The sequence below is a fragment of the Pogona vitticeps genome, chromosome 4, assembly GCF_051106095.1.
Source record: "Pogona vitticeps strain Pit_001003342236 chromosome 4, PviZW2.1, whole genome shotgun sequence".
Lineage (NCBI taxonomy): Eukaryota > Metazoa > Chordata > Lepidosauria > Squamata > Agamidae > Pogona > Pogona vitticeps.
This window is the reverse complement of record NC_135786.1, coordinates 158,908,978-158,926,172: the sequence shown is the minus strand read 5'-3', so window position 1 is coordinate 158,926,172 and position 17,195 is coordinate 158,908,978. Positions and strand designations below refer to the sequence as shown.

At 43.4% G+C, this 17,195-nt stretch overlaps 1 protein-coding gene across 3 annotated transcripts in view; it reads right to left on the bottom strand.

Annotated features, from left to right (window-relative positions):
- Positions 1-17,195, bottom strand: part of FARS2 (phenylalanyl-tRNA synthetase 2, mitochondrial) — a 290,330-nt gene that overhangs the window by 270,991 nt on the left and 2,144 nt on the right. For all 3 annotated transcript variants that reach the window (XM_072998580.2, XM_072998581.2, XM_072998582.2), the window contains exon 2: positions 11,359-11,394. The gene's annotated coding sequence lies outside the window, so the exon portion shown is untranslated. The remainder of the gene's footprint in view (positions 1-11,358; positions 11,395-17,195) is intronic.

Genomic DNA, 17,195 nt, shown 5'->3' with positions numbered 1-17,195 from the left:
AGTGAGTGTCAATGGACCCACCTCTGGTGGTGCGAATGGCAGCCAAGTCTCCATGGGCTCTAAGTTGTGAGAATGACCAAGAACAGATTTTATTGCAACTTAGGTAAAAGGATGACGAGTAGAGCAGGGCAGAGGGTAATGATGGTCGCTCTTCTGTTCTGTGTGGATCTTATTCTGTTTCTCTCACTGGCGCTTTCATTACCAACAACACAGCTGGGTCAGAGAGGGTGCTGCTTCTCCAGTTGGATGACGGAGGCAACAAGGTCATGTCACAGGTGCAGTAGGCTCCTCAAGCTCTGACTCTGGGATTCCTCATAGGACTTCAGCCTGGCTCTCCTCTGTATCGAAGTGCACCAAGGAATAGAATTTGGGATCCCAAGCCTCTACGGCCTTTCCACACACTTTTTTCTCCTCCGAAGTCTCTGACATTCCATTTCCCTGAAGAAAGACCTTAAAAGTCCTCCCAGTATTCCTTCTTTACACTGGCCTCCACCTTACCCTCTCCCCTTTGCAGGTAGCCCTCATCAGCCAGTTCCCTCCCAGTCACCTCTCATCCCTCCTCCTCGTCTACTATGGACTGAGAAGCTATGGCTACAGACAGCCTTCCCAGGACACCAGTGGCAAGCCCCTCACAGTAACAGTGCATCCCTAGGTAAGAAAGTTACAACATTTTAGAAGGATCAGTACAAGAGACAGGCAGTTATGATTAATGAAAAGCAGTTTAAAGCTTTTCTGTTGAATTGGGACGCAAGTTACAGAGAAACTGTAGTAGGACAATTTCGATGAGGGATGTGGAGTCTACAGCATAAGACAAAAAAAAGAACATCCAGCATTTTCAAAGCAAGCACCCAATGCTATAGCTTCTCGGGATCCACAAGTTGTCAAAATATTTCTAATATGCCAGATCTTGGGAAGTAGAAGGAGAAAAAGTACTAAATACTGGATTGGTCCTACTTCAACAGGCTTCACCCAAACACTGAGAGGTTCCATAAACTCATTCATTGTGATTAGAAGCTAGAGTTGCCATACACAAAATAACATTCCTTCCTCTCCTCATCATGGTAATTTCTATTCATCCAAAAATGTTTACAGTAAGAAAATGCTATCTATCATAATTCTATCTATCATAATTCTAATATCATCATTCACAGTGTTTCATTGACACAGATTACTGTTTCTTAAAATGAGGTATATACCACCTACCTAGAGCCAAGAATGCTTCCTTTTTCTAGTATACACACAGTGTGTGTATGTGTACTGTGTCACACAATGGCATCACTTTCAATTTGCAAAGTCATTCTCCCTCTGAGAACATTTAAGTACTTCTGACTCCAACAGCCCCCTGCTATTTGATCTACTTTGTATTTTAAGATTCAGAATTCTGGTTGCTGAGAGGAATCCAAGACACAGAGAAGAACAAACTTTGACCCTCTAGGTGTTTGCTGAATTTGTACTCCTAGCATTCCTCACCACTGCTTATGCGGGACATGGCTGACAGGAACCGCAATCCAATGGTATTGGGGGGGGGGGCTGCATTGTGCAAATAGTATTAAAGCCGTGATTAATTCATCCAAGGGAAATTAAAGCATTTTTGTGAAGAAAAAGCACTTTATTTTGGAGGTCCTCTGTGGAGCAAGCACTGCCACAGCAATATGGCTCTGAAAATCAGCTATAGAGAGATGCAGATCATCCAATCCACCATCATTCCCCTTTTGACCCACAAGCTTCTTATGCTTGGTCGCTCACTGACACTAAGGGTTTGCATTTATCTTCTCCTTAATAAAGACAGTCAAGTCAGCCTTTCTTCAGCCTGCTGTTATCTCTGGTTTTAAGAAGGGATTCCAAAGTCTTTACATTTTATTCCTTTAAACAGGAGGGGATTTAAACAATCACTACCTTCTAATTAGAGCTAGTTCAAATTGAGTTGTGCTTTGCATGTCTGGAACCTGTTACACTGGAACTTGCTCCTGAATAAAGACGCACAGAACTGAGCCAGCCTAGCCTTCCAACAGTCATGTTCTGGAACACGGAGGTCAAAAAGAAAAATACATGCTTTATTTTGACCACTACTCACTGGATATATAGGAAATAAATGTGTCACTCTGCAGAAAGTGTTTTGCTGAAACAGACGCTGCCCCATAACTATTCAGAAATGATTTTTTTAACTTCTAACAGCTCCCCTTTGTGGAAAATGAAACACACTGCAGGCTATATGCTAGATGTTTTCCTTGATACAGCTTTTACTTGCTCCTATATACAGAAACTGTTTGTTGTTGTTTACTCGTTAAGTTGTGTCCGACTCTTCATGACCCCATGGACCACAGCACGCGACGCCTTCCTGTCTTCCACTGCCTCCCGGAGCTGGGTCAAATTCATGCTGCTAGCTTCGCTGACACAGTCCAACCATCTCGTTCTCTGTCGTTTCCTTCTCCTCTTTCCTTCCCGCTTTCCAAACATCAAGGTTTTTTCCAAGGAGTCTCCTCTTCTCATGAGATGGCCAAAGTATTGGAGCCTCAGCTTCAGGATCTGTCCCTCCAGTGAGCACCCAGGGTTGATTTCCTTCAGAATGGATAGGTTTGATCTCCTTGCAGTCCAGAGGACTCTCAAGACGCAGTGGTGTCGAACTGTGGCCCTCCAGATGTTCTTGGCCTTCAACTCCCAGAAATCCTGGCCAGCAGAGGTGGTGGTGAAGGCTTCTGGGAGTTGAAGTCCAAGAACATCTGGAGGGCCACAGTTCGACACCACTGCAAGAGTCTCCTCCAGCACTACAATTCAAAAGCGGTCAGCCTACTTTATGGTCCAGCTCTCACTTCCATACATCACTACAGGAAAAATCATAGCTTTGACTATGCGGACCTTTGTCAGCAAGGTAATATCTCTACGTTTTAAGATGCTGTCTAGGTTTGTCATCTCTTTCCTCCCAAAAAGCAGGTGTCTTTTAATTCTGTGGCTGCTGTCACCATCTGCAGTGATCATGGAGTCCAAGAAAGTAAAATCTGTCACCGCCTCCATATCTTGGCCTTCTATTTGCCAGGAGGTGATGGGGCCAGTGGCCATAATCTTAGTTTTTTTGATGCTGAGCTTCAGACCATTTTTTGCGCTCTCCTCTTTCACCCTCATTAAGAGGTTCTTTAATTCCTCCTCACTTTCTGCCATCAGAGTGGTATCATCGGCATATTTGAGGTTGTTGATATTTCTTCTGGAAATCTTAATTCCAGTTTGGGATTCATCCAGTCCTGCCTTTCACATGATGTATTCTGAATAGAAGTTAAATAAGCAGGGAGACAATATACAGCCTTATCATACTGCTTTCCCAATTTTGAACCAATCAGTTGTTCCATGTCCAGTTCTAACTGTTGCTTCCTGTCCCACATATAGGTTTCTCCGTAGAGAGATAAGGTGGTCAGGCACTCCCATTTCTTTAAGAACTTGCCATAGTTTGCTGTTAGCAATTTGGTTTCTAGTTCCTCTACCCCTTCAAATTTTTCTTTGCAGTATCGGACTTTCCTTTCACTTCCAGGTGCGTGCACAGCTGAGCATCCTTTCAGTTTTGGCCCAACCACTTCATTATCTTTGGAGCTACTTGTACTTGTCCTCCGCTCTTCCTCAGTAACATGTTGGGCGCCTTCCAACCTGAGGGGCTCATCTTCCAGCGTCATATCTTTTAGCCTTTTGTTTCTGTCCATGGGCTTTTCTTGGCAAAGATACTAGAGTGGCTTGCCAGTTCCTGCTCCAGGTGGATCGCGTTTAGTCAGAACTCTCCACTATGACCTGTCCATATTGGATGTCCCTGCATGGCATAGCTCATAGCTTCTCTGAATTACTCAAGCCCCTTCGCCACGATAAGGCAGCAATCTGTGAAGGGGGCAGAAGCTGTTTAACTGGCACAAATATTCTTCATTAAAAAAAAAAAGCCAGCAGCCCTGGTCTAGAGAATTGCACAGTAGGTTTCACAATTCCTCTCTGGAAAACAGAGATCCATTGCTGATAATAGGAAACCAAGCAGATAAGTCTTGAAAGCTGAAATAAAACTTAATGTATACTTGGGATTCTATAAGGCTTCCAAAGGAAAAACCTGGTCCAGTATTTTTAACTAAGAAACCTCTGAGATGGTCTGCTCACTTAGACAAACTATAGAATTATTTATAACCGTAGATCAACATGCCTGAGGGATTTAGACAGAAACTGACATCTACCGGGGGGGGGGGGGGGGAGAGAGAATAGGTATCCAGGTAGGTGCAGCAGATAGAATGATGGAATATGACTCAAGAGACCTGGGAATTCAGGGATAATGAGAGTGTGACACTAATAAAACCATCCTTAAATTTCTCTCTGACCTTGAAAGCTATAATACAGTTTCTATATGGTGGATGGAACTTAACAGCACATAACATAACAACAGGGGAGAAAGGTCTGATGCTTTTAAGGTAGAGATGGACATTGCATGGGCCACGGGCCACATATACCACTTTTTTCACACACACCCTATGGAAAACCACAACACTGCCTTTCTACAAGTACTGGGGGGGGGAGCATAGAAAGCAAGTACTGTATTCAGGAAATTGCACTTTTCCCACTCCTGAGTGGGAAAATATAGACCCAATATATATATTGCCTACACTGGATAAAAGGCAATGCAGACCATAAAGTTACATTGAATAAAAGGCAACGCAGACCATAAAATGCACAATCCATAGGATTCCCAGTGCAGGGCATCAGACAACATCTTAGAAAACTGAAATGCGTTTCTAGGTTTCCACATGAGTAGACACTGGGGTCAGCTGGCTCAGCATTAAGATGCTCTGCGTGTGCATATCACTCCAAATGTTATGATGTGCCCAAGTGCACACATCACTGGCTTTTTCTCCAGTTTCCTCCCTCACTACTTTTTTTATTTTGCACCAATATTTGGATACCACAAGGGGTGGAGCACAGGCACCACGACCCGTGAAACTTCTTATTTTACAACCTCTGGTGGCTGCAGTACAGAGTTTGTGGGGGGGAAAAATCCCATCCTTGCCTGGCCCATCACTGTACAAGGCCTGTTAGCATGAAGCCTGACCCCCTACACTGTATTATTATTATATAGTTGCTTATAAGTTTTACATTCTTGGATTCTCTTGTTTTAATTTAAGTGAAAGTTAAAAAAACACCCAGGATGAAGCTGGGTGGTGTATTTTTCTTTTTCTTTTTTGAAGCATCAGTCAGAGCAGATGTCCTTTTCCTGTTAGATAAGGAAGTGAGTTAAATGTCTGACCTGAGCAAACAAGAAAAAGCCTAAGAATGCAAGCTGTTTGCTAATATGCTACATAATTCTAAAAGCCACCCCACTTGTCTTCCTATCATCCTCACATAGACTATAAGCTAACTGTCCAGTTTTCATGTTTGTAATTGGGGTGTCATCTATTCTCTTGATTGGAGAAAACCCCTTCTGATGTGACAGTTGGAGCAGTCATAGCTCAAAACTGTGTAAAAGCTTGGAACGCGTGCGCAGGATGCTTTTGCTTTGCTTCCTAACCCCATTTTCTGTTCTGTTATTTTGCCTACTTCTTCGTCTGTTTGTTAAATGTTCTGAATAAATTTACTCATCACCTTGCGTTTTGCATCTGCCTTTCTCATCCCACTTGGGCCATGGGCTATAGAGGTTGACAGAACCCCGAAAAGGACCCACCTCCTTGTTTCAGAATTTAACTCTGAAATCTGGGCTGCTGCTGACCTGGCGATTCTAGAAAGGCTTTTGTTCCAAGACAAAATCCAATACCATTGTTGTCCTTCTTTAGGGAAGAGGACGACAAACCATTGTTTCTGAAAAATAAAACTGGAAATATTTCTCTGAAAAGTAGAAAACCAGGACCTCGTAATGAGGTACGGCCACACTTCTGTGAGAAACGCAGACCTAACCATAGCGTCACTGGTGTTTAGTTCTGTTATATCTGACCTGCCTTCAAACACAGTTATGTCAAAGCACCACCTACAGAGAAATTAATGAGAGGGAAACTGAAACACTTCTTTTTGTTATTACAGAAAGATGATTTATTGACTAACAGAGATGGTCAGTTTCAGTCATCTGTTATTTTGCTGGGAACTCATCTGATTTTGACATCTCATTGTTAAATATAACATCCCAGACCAATATGTGTTCTAAATTGTAATACCCAATTCACAATTGCAATTTTTCTTCTTCTTTTCTTTTTCATTTCTCATGCCATTCAATTTTTGTTTTTTAATAGGGGAGGGGAGAAATATATGACAGCCCAATATATTTTTTTTACAGAAATCCATTTTGCTATTTATTCAACATATTATTGATGCAAGGAGGGCGACAGGAATACATCACCAAGAGTTTGTAATTTACAGTTGACAAATTAACACCTTGCAATAAACTATGCACAAGAATAGAATATACTGCAATAAATTTCCTGTGGAGTAAAAATAATAGCTAGCTATATCAGTTGGCAAGAGGTTGTAACTCAGGGTGGAGAAAACTTAAATGCCCATCACCTCTACACAGCATGGGCAACAGGAAGGGATTGCGGGGATTGTAGTCTAAAACAGTGGCCCCCAACCTTGGGCCACCAGATGTTCTTGGACTACAACTCCCAGAAGCCTTCACCACCACCTCTGCTGGCCAGGATTTCTGGGAATTGAAGTCCAAGAACATCTGGAGGCCCAAGGTTGGAGACCACTGGTCTAAAATATCAAGCAGGCCCTACATCTGCTCTAAGTAAATGTGTTGGACAGATCTTGGGAAAGCATCTCCAAGGATCCCCAGATCCTGGGCTGTACCTCCAAGGATCCAATAGTAAGCATGAACCAGAAGAGGGCATAGCATAGTGTTCCAGATGTTGAACTGCAACACCCTGCACTCCATGCCTTTGGTCCTAGTGACTAGGACTTCTGGGAGTTGTAGTCCCAGTAAATCAGGAGGGCTGCACTTTGCCCAGCTTAGAATCAAATAGAGAAAGGAGCAGGGTGACAAAGGAGAGTACTTTTCATCCCTTCCCCCACTTCTCTCCTAAGTGCAACAATAATGTACCAGTCAACTAGGCAAGAGCAATAGCAGGCATTGTCATTGCTGCTAAAAGAGCTGAATGCTCAGCTCTAGGAAATCCTGGGATTCAGCTGCAGAAGCATGGAGCCAGGCGTACCAAATGTTTTTATACAGTGGAGTCTCGACTTACGGTCAGCTCCACTTACGTACTTTTTCACCTACAGACTTCTCCAGAAGGCCGCAAAGTTTCACTTCGACTTACGGCCGGAGAATCGACCTACGGACCAGAAGGGGGAAGCGGAGAAAGTGCCAAATTCAAATTTGGCGCTTTCCCCGCCTCCCCCTTCCAGTCCGTAGGCCGTAGGTCGTGCCTCTGGATGTCTTCAAGGGCTTCTTCCACAGCCATGGGAGGCATCTCGGAGATCCCCCCTGCCACCAATAGTGCTTTGGAGCCACTATCGGCGGCGGGGGGGGGGGACCTCTGAGATGGCTCCCATGGCAACGGAGAAGCCCTGGAAGGCATCCAGAGGTCCCCTGCCGCGGCTGCTGGGAGCCGAGCCAGGCCAGGATCGCCTGCCGTGGCGCAGCGCGGCTCCCAGCAGCGGTGGTGGGGGACCTCCGGATGCCTTCCCCGCCACCATAGGAGGCCTCTTGGACGTCCCCCGCCGCCGCCGAGAGTGCCTCCAAAGCACTATCGTCTGTGGCGGGGGACCTCCAAGAGGCCTCCCATGGCATCGGGGAAGGCATCCGGAGGTTCCCCTCGCCGACGCAGGCTTTTCCAGGGAGTAGGCCCGGGTCACCCTGAGAAAGCCTGCATCAGCAGGGGGGGGACCTCCAAGAAGCCTCCGGCAGTGGCGGAGAAGCCCTCGGAGGCCTCGGGCAGCGGCGATGGTGGCAACGGGAGACCCCTGGAAGGCTTCAGAAAGGTAAGTTTAATTTTTATTAATTTTATTTATTTTTATTAATTTTTTGGGGGGGGTTCTTGGGCCAGGTACGGATTAAATGGTTTTCAATGCATTCCTATGGGGAATGCATTTTCGAATTGAGGACGTTTCGACCTACGGACCCCGTTCAAATACGGATTAATTCCGTAGGTCGAGACCTCACTGTATATATCACTGCCACCACCACACCACCAACTGAAAGTAGTGTTGGGTGAAAACTCCTTCTGAGTTATTGCCTGCATCTAACTTTTCCGGTTTCTCAAGGAAAAAAAAAGATACCTGACTTCCCATGATGCTGTTGTCAGCCACACCTCTGAGTCAAGCGTTATTACAGCACACACCATGACTTGTAAATGCTTCCAGCCAGACACTCTCTTGTTTCCAAATATATTTTTATGAAGAACTCTGGATCGTTCCTAGCCCTCAATCATTTTATCTGCCAAGGCCAGCGAAGCACAATGCCAACTACAGGAAAGCCAAGCAAGAAGAAGGGGCCAATTGTACCCTGAAAGCTAGGAGAGAAACTGCACTAGGTGAAATATGATACCATCAAAGTCAGTGATCATTCAATATCATGTGACAAATACTAAAGCAAACAAATGCATATTAGAGAAACACATGCTTACACTTTCCTTGCCAAAGAGCTAAACGATATGTCATAAAACTAGAAGAATGCAAAACAAAGAATAATTAAAGCAGCATATTGACAATATTACAAATACGCCCTAGAGAATGCAACAGCTGCTTCCATACAGTTTCATGATCTCTCCAGGTATTATGTTCAAATTCATTAGCTTATTACTACAGCTTTAGACTATTATTAAGTATGCCAGATGGCTGTGTTTTTACATCCTCTTTAAATTGCTCATTTATCCCTAAGTTTTATAAAAGGCGAGGAAAAGACCCAAGAAGCTTTACGTCACACAAAGTAGGACACAAAGAGAAACAAACTCTGTACCCAAGAGCACTGGAGTCCAGAGACTCAAGGCCCTCATCAGTCTTTGCTGTTCTCCATGATTATGCCGAGTATTTCCACGTATCCACATTTGAGAGCAGCTCTCAACAAACACTCTGAGAATGCCCTTGCAACTAGAGCAAAAAGGCAGAACTCAGAATGGCTTCTAATGTACCCACTTTACGGTACTAGATGTTATTGACATGAGATTATAATTTGCATTGCACCTCTGCTATTATACATCATTAGTGGAGACAGCTATTAATGTTGGGAATACATATAGAAAGACAACTTTACAGATGGAGTCTACATTGGACCTGAGATAAGCTACTTGGTGAAACCATGATTCCCCCAAATCCTCCAATGATCGTTATTATTATTAGTTTTATTTATATGCTGCATTTCTCCCAACAAGGGACCCAAAGCGGCTCACAACATTAAAATTCACACAATTTAAAAACGCAATAAATTAAATATTAAAAGATAAATTAAACAATATATGATTTAAAAGAACATTAAAAGATTAATACATGAAAACATTAAAAAGATTTAAATTATCTGTTAAAATGGGGTTAACGACTACAGTTATAACTGTTAAAAGCCTGCCTGAAGAGATGGGTCTTTAGCTTTTTTCGGAAAGATAAAAGGGAAGGGGACATCCTTCCAAAAAAAGCTCCTGAGGGAGAGTGTTCCATAGCCTGGGAGCTGCCACAGAGAAGGCCCTCTCCCGTGTCCCCATCAGCTGTGCTTGTGCTGGCAATGGGACCGAGAGGAGGGCCTCCTCTGCAGATCTTAATTGCCAAGAAGGCACATATAAGGAGATATGATCCTTCAGGTAGTCTGTATCCAAGCTGTATAGGGCTTAATAGGTAATGACCAGCACTTTGACTTGGGCCCAGAAACAGACTGGTAGCCAGTGCAGTTCTTGTAACAGTTGCGTAATATGCTCGAGATCGGTAGCTAGCTCCAGTTAGTAGTCTGGCTGCAGAGTTTTGCACAAGCTGAAGTGATAATGTCACATCCTGGGAATTGTAGTCCAAACAAGTAACATTCCCCATCTCTACTCCTCATAGGTTAAAGCAGGGGTCTCCAAACCACAGCCATCGGGCCACATCTGGCCCGCCGTTTTATCCAGCCCAATCCCTTAAACCTGTCTGCGTGCAGGGGGAGGAGCGATGCATGGGGGTGCATGTGTGCGTGCGTGCGTGCATGCGGCAGTGGGGGTGCGTGGCAGGCAAATAGGTGGGCATTTGCGGGGGGTACATGCATGCATCTGCACATGTGCAGGCGTGGCTGCAAGTGTTGATGTGGCCTTATACGCACATTCCTGTTCCTTCAGTCCTCTAAGATCTTGAAAGCATCCAGGGTGGCCCTCATGGTAAAAGGTTTGGAGACCCCTGGGTTAAAGCCATCTCTTGTGTCCTTTTGTGGTTTCCAGCAGCTTTATCCATAAATTCCATTCTGTTGGCCCATATTTTAATCTTGGACTTTCTGGTTTGTACATCGGTCTTTCCCCAAGTCTAGCAATTTATCCACCTAGCCTTTCCATCTCCATCTGTCTCTTTCCTCTCCTGCTTTCTGCTTGTCTCCATCCCTCTTCTGTCACTGTTCCAGCCCAGGAAGACAGTCATAGAAATGTAAGACAAAGATAAATAGGGTTGCAATGCTAAGCAGAGTTACTGAAGAGCAGGCCCCACTGAATTCCATGGGATTTTCCTCTAAGTGAAACCTTCTTCAGATTACAGCTCCAGCAGAACCCAGTTTAATCCATGGGGCTGTGTGAACTGTGATCCTCAAAATGTTGCTGGACTATAGGTCCCAGCATTCCTCGCCACTGGGTAGGGCTGATAGAAGCTGCTGTTCAACAACATCTGGAGGATCACATTTTGCTCAGTCTCATGGATTAAACTGGGCTCTGTTAGAACGGTGACCTGAGGATGGTTTGTAACTACTGGTTGTTGCAGGTTTTTTGGGCTGTTTGGCCGTGTTCCAGAACACGGCCAAACAGCCCAAAAAACCTTCATCAATGATCAGATCCTGGCCATGAAAGCCTTTGAGAATACTGTGTAACTACTCATTTGCAATTAGTAACTCAGAGGCAGCCAAGATCTCCTGCATTTGAGGGGGGACAGGGTCTGCCACTGCCTCCAACTTTGCAGTCCCCTTTCCCCAGCATGCTGCCATCATCACCTTGCCTCATTTCCCTTTTCTGCTAGCAGCATTGTTTGCTGTTCCTCATAGTTGTCAGGGTCACCATCTGCCAGCCCTCTGCAAAAGAACCAGCCACTCAAAGTGGCCAATACGTTTTTAAGGAGAAGACTGCTGCAGCTGCCTCTGCCCCCAGAAGAAGCAATAGGAGCCGGCCAGCCCATGGGCATTTGACAAAAGGAAGGTCAAAACAATAGAACAGCCCATGTGTGAACCAGTTTTGTGGAACAGGATTTCTAGCTGGTAACAAAAATACTTACCTAAATTTCAGAAAGTATCCTTAGCAGGATATCACTCTGTAAAAAATAATTGAGAACGTTGGTAAACATGAGATACTGTTGAGGAGGGATGCAGAGAGAAATATGCAAAAGCAGTAACATATAATAAAGAATTTTTCTGTATAAACATGTAATTGGTGTGACTCCAGAAAAATACATACTGTACAGCAATAGAACTTCCTATACAACTTAACAGCAAAATTATGTATTAAAAATATAGGAAGAGCCACATTGGATGGATCAGATGAAAGGCCGACCTAGTCCAACATTCCAGTCACACAGTGACCAGCCTATGGGAAGACTGGCAGCAGGACTGAAATGCAATTAGACTCTCCATCATATATTCACCAGTGGCTGATATACATACTGCATTTCATACTGGAGATAATACATACGCATCTTGACTAGCAGACATAGCCTCTATTAAATTATCTAATCAGCTTTTCAAGCCATACAAGTTGCCAACCATCATAACATAATCTTAGACGAGCAGAGCAGGACAGGACCCTATGGATACCTGAGTCCAGTGGGGTCCCTTCCAGTGAGGAATTGAACTTCCAACCTCTGGTTCTGCAGCCAGATACCTAAACTACTGAGCTATCCAGTGAATTCCATAAATGAACTATGCACTATGTGAAGAGGTACTTCCATTTATCTCTCTTGAACCTCCCACCATTCACCTTCCATGGATAACGGCAGGTTCTCATTTAAAGTTTTAAAGTTAAGATAGTTTCTAATGTTTACTTGCTTGTAATTATCCAATTGTATTTTAATTAGTGTATAGTTTAATTGTTTTTAATTTTTAACTTATTATATTTTACATTATATTATTTTTAATATGGTGAGCCACTTTGGGTGAAGAAAGGTATTATATAAATAAAACAAACAAAAAATATTGTGCAGCACAACAAATGCAATTACACTGTCCATCTTTACAGATATACAACAAATCAACATTTTATAAGGCTCCTCTAAAAATTGGGACAACCCAAGCAAAAAAATGTAACTTTGAAACTGGATTTAGATCAGCACCAAATTAGACCCAGTTGTAGCAGACATTGTGCTCCTGCTCTGTGCAAAATTTATTTGGAGAAAATTGGGTAAAGGGCTCTTGAGTTATGAGGGGTTTTTTTAATGTAAAAGTGATTCTTCACTGTAGAAATAGGCAACCCTAAACATCTTCAGATTTAAAATACCGTCCATAAATTGAAAATACGGATTTTGTTTATCTTGAAAGAGAATGGTGGGCCTCACCCCATGTTTTATTTAGAAATAATCCAGGCTGCAGGGGCTGAAATACTGATCCTCCAAAAAGGTTTTCAAAAAGATAAAACAGTGAATTTCTTATAAACTGAGTATGCATAGAACAGGCTTACCAGCAAAAGCATTCTAAAGTAGATACATCGTTCTAGCTTTGTGGGTGGGGGAAGGAAGATGTTTGAAGGGTAATGAAAGATCACAAGTACAGTCAAAACACTAGCTGTACTGACTAGGATTTCTGCAAATTATAGTCTATGAATATCTGGGAACCCAAGTTGAGGAACCACTGCTTAAAAGAAAGTGACACAGAAAGGGGGACATTTTGCCATGTATCTTCAGAGGAATTAACATAGAATTTTATGAGGCATATTTGAAGTTTTTCTGTATTATAAAATTACAGAGGAGTTCTCTTTGTCCCAGCCTTGAGTCCTTTTAGAAAACATTGTCTTAGGATTTCTGAGAGCAGGCTCCTGACACAGTTTTTCAAAGGAGAAATCTTAACTTCTGGATCTGTCAGTCAGGATCCAATTAGCTGACTCTCAGGAAGAGAACTTCTTAACTCCTTCTTGGCCAAACAGTCATTGGTGCTGGGAAACGGATTATGTGTCTGGTTGGAAAACTATTTAAAATATATCTTTTTTTAAAAGAATAGAGAACAAATGTGGGGGAGTGCCCCTCCCCAAAGTTGCTAGGCTGTTGGCTGATTCTACAATAGTAGAGCAAACTCTCCTGGGACGTCACAGCTGCTTCTGAGAGGAGGTGTGGCTACCCATTCTTCCTCTTTCTCATAGTGATAGGGAGCTAACTTCAAAGCCTTCATTTGGTCCAATCCTAACGCATTATGTAACCATTGTTCTATCTGTATAATGTCAACTATCTGTGAGCTTGTAAGGTTAATAAAACACAGTCTTCCTGGGGGCAGGCAGTCTTATTCGAGGTCCTCTTCTACTAGTCGCCCATCAGGAGCACTGCTGGCAGATATCCTTCTCTGTGTGTGGTGACTTCTATCTCTAGGACTATTTGCTATCGTAATTATCTGGTGATCACCTAGCCCATCAGCCTTCTCATTTCGTGACTCTACAAACAAATATTCAGAAGCTCACTTGCTTTAAGTTGTGAAATTACTTTTTTTCCTTTTTGGCTAGGGATGATCTTATTTGATAACAGATCTGGTGCCTATATTCTGTCATAGTTTCAACTATTCCACTCATCTTGTTACTATACAATGTTTGGTGTTTTTTTAAAAAAAGCAAAACAAACGTCCAGTTATGTTATGTGCCATAAACTTGCTTCAGATGTGTGATGGCTATTTTATTTTGAAAAGGGATTTAGGACCTGGGGTCTAGGCTAGGCGAAGCTGGGGAGAGAGGGACCTAGCACTCCTTTTTCTCCAGCCCCCAGACTCCTTTCTTTCTGAAATTCTAGGTAGTTCTGCCATTACCTCCCTTTTTCTATGAAATGAAAAAAAGATTTAAAAAATCTCAAGTAATTTTGACTGAGAGCGGTAAGACACTTGGACTCAGATTTGTACCAGAGAGTGGTAAGTCTTCCACATCACAGTAGACAGTTCAAAAACAGAATCCAGTTTTTATTAGAAACAAAGCAAAAAGACATAGTTCAAACAGAAAAGGCATTGCCTAAGAAACTAAGCAGTAAGAATGATACAATTTGTTTCCCCATTTCTTAGACAAAGTACAGCTTGATATAAGCAATCTACAAACATCTAACCTTAACATAACTAATCTTTCTAACTGCCATGGCTTGGCTAAATAGTATGTGGATTTGCCATTTTCTGGAGGCTACATTCCTCCTGATCACCTAGAGCAGTGGTTCTTAACGTGGGCGATAATGCCCCCCAGAGGGCGATTTCATTTTTCAGGGGGGCGATAGAACGAAAAGGGGCGGTGTGGGGGCGCTGGAGCAGAAGGGGGGTGGTAGGGGGCCCTGGAGCAAGCCAAACCTGTTAAGATGGCTGCAGCCTTTTTACAATGTGCATGAATATATATTTTCCTCCAATCTTAATTTAGTTTCAGACTTTTCGTCTTGAAATTTTTAGTTCCTGCATTGTGGTTTGTTTTTATGCCCTTTTTATATTTCTTTATGCATCTTAAAATTTGCTTGCAACTAAATCATTAAATGTTTTTGGGGCATTTCATTTTCTTGGAATTGAATTTTGTTTTCAGGGGTCATTGGATTTAAGTGTCATAAATAAATAAATAAATAAATAAATAAATAAATAAATAAATAAATAAATAAATAAATAAATAAATAAATAAATAAATAAATAAATAAATAAATAAATAAATAAATAAATAAATAAATAAATAAATAAATAAATAAGAAAGAAAGAAAGAAAGAAAGAAAGAAAGAAAGAAAGAAAGAAAGAAAGAAAGAAAGAAAGAAAGAAATCATCACTGCGGGGAGGGGGGCGGTGATAACTTCCTCAATGGCTCAAGGGGGCGTTTCTTTCAAAAAGGTTAAGAACCACTGACCTAGAGCAGAGGTCCCCAACCGCCAGTCTGCAGCCCGGTGCTGGTCCATGGCCTGAGCTGAACCCGGCCGCAGAGAGAGACCTCACCCCTGTACGCACTCTCCCCTGCACAGCCCGTTTGCGCCTGCATGAGAGTGCTGCACCGCCCTTTGCGCATGTGCACGCCCGCCCGTGTGAGAGAGTGCTCCTTCGCGTATGCGCACAAGTGCAGGGGAGTGCCCACCTTCCCCAGCCAGTCCACAGGGCTAAAAAGTTTGGGGACCACTGACCTAGAGGGTCTAAGGAGACTAACCCCTTTGTTTTCTGGCTGCAGTCTTTAAGTACCTTTTTTGGCCTTTTGCTGATTCCTGGAAACACTTTGGCCAAGCACCATTTTAAAGAGGGCTTTTGCTTTAAGCAATTAAATGAGAGATGCCTCTACGGGTAGAGTTGGATAAATGTGCATATCAAGAAATTCCAGGTAGCAAGTGCTCCTGTGACATCCTTGGGCCAAATGTGATTTACAGTCCATCTTCAAAGAATACTTTGAAATGTGTCTTTCCAATCTGTTGGCCAGCTTTTCCTTAACATGTGGATTTGATCTCATCTTTGATGCTTTAGTTTCTATATCTCTGGCATCCTGATGTGGGCGGTCTCCCCATTTTTCCTTACAATTTGTGCTTGGGTTCTGATTTTAAGATAGGTGGATCCTCGCCCTTCAAGTAAGTCATCACAGGAGATGGTGCAACATTATACAATGGTTTAATATATTTTTACAGTATAGTATGAATGACAACTTAAGTGGGTCCCATGGGACCTGAAACTGTTGAGGTTGTGGGCCACATCTCCTGCAATTCTGGCATTTCAAAAGTGTCCTTTAATGAGAGGCCACTCCAAACCCCTCACGATCTTCTGCATGGAATGGCTCCTCAACATGCAAATAGTCCCACAACATGGGTGTCAAGCCGAATCGCCTTTGGGATACTGTACATCAAGATGGTTGGTATCAGTTCTAGACACACCACTTTCTTCCAGGGACCTTTCCCTCTCAGGTGGTCCATTCCCGAGGTTCTACCTCCCCAAAAAGTATTTCAATCCCCACAGCTTCCCGGCCCTTTGGAACCTTCTTTTCTCAATCGTCTTCCATCTCCTCCTTATGGGAAAAGGAGAACACACAGGGCCCTTCACCACTTTGGGGGATTGACGTATCTTCTTCTCTACCACCCGCCCCCAGACATTCCCACTCTTCTGATCCCGAGCTCTCTTTTCCCTGTATTCTAATCTGCTCACATCCTTCTCCTCGTCTATCATCAAGAAACTCTCCGTTATTGGTTGCCCCTTTCTCGCCACAGGCTTCTCACCTTCCTCTTTTCCTAAATTCCTGCCTTCTCCTGCCATGGCTTGGACCATTGAAGGTAATAGTGTAAAGATGGTGCCAAATCCTTCAACTTTAGACAAAGGAGGGGACAGCTCAATTCTAGGTTCAGATGCATTGGTTCATCCTCACACAACTATATGAGTCAATTACCTCCAAAATGTCATATCATTAACAGCTCTATATCTGTGAAGATTCTCAGTCATCCAGATGAGGTTATCTGGAAGTTGAGTCATGGCAACTGGACTTCTTTCTTATTAGGTTAAAATGTTTTGATACTCATCCAAGTAGCTCCTTCAATCTGAGGCAGGGGTCTCAAACATGTGGCCCGGGGGCCATTTGCGGCCCCCCAGATGATAGTTTGTGGCCCTCGCCTTGCCTGCCCCCCCAAAGCGCCCACACATCCTCTGCTGTCAAGAGTAAAAAAAAGCCTTGCCTCGCTCACCGGCTCTCTCCCAAGACAGCACCTCTTGCACCCTCCATCCAGAATTGCAGCCTGCCAGCCAGCCCACCTGTCTGTCGGCTAAGGAAACTCCTGGGCGGCTTCCTCGGGCTCTTGCTCCGCTTGGCGGAAAATCTGATGCGGCCCAGCCTCACCCAGACTCTGCCTCTAGCGGCCCCCAGGTAAATTGCATTTAAAACCCCTGATCTGAGGAGAGTTGGTAGGAGACCCTTGATACATCCTCTACATTGGTTTCACTTCCCCCCTGGTCT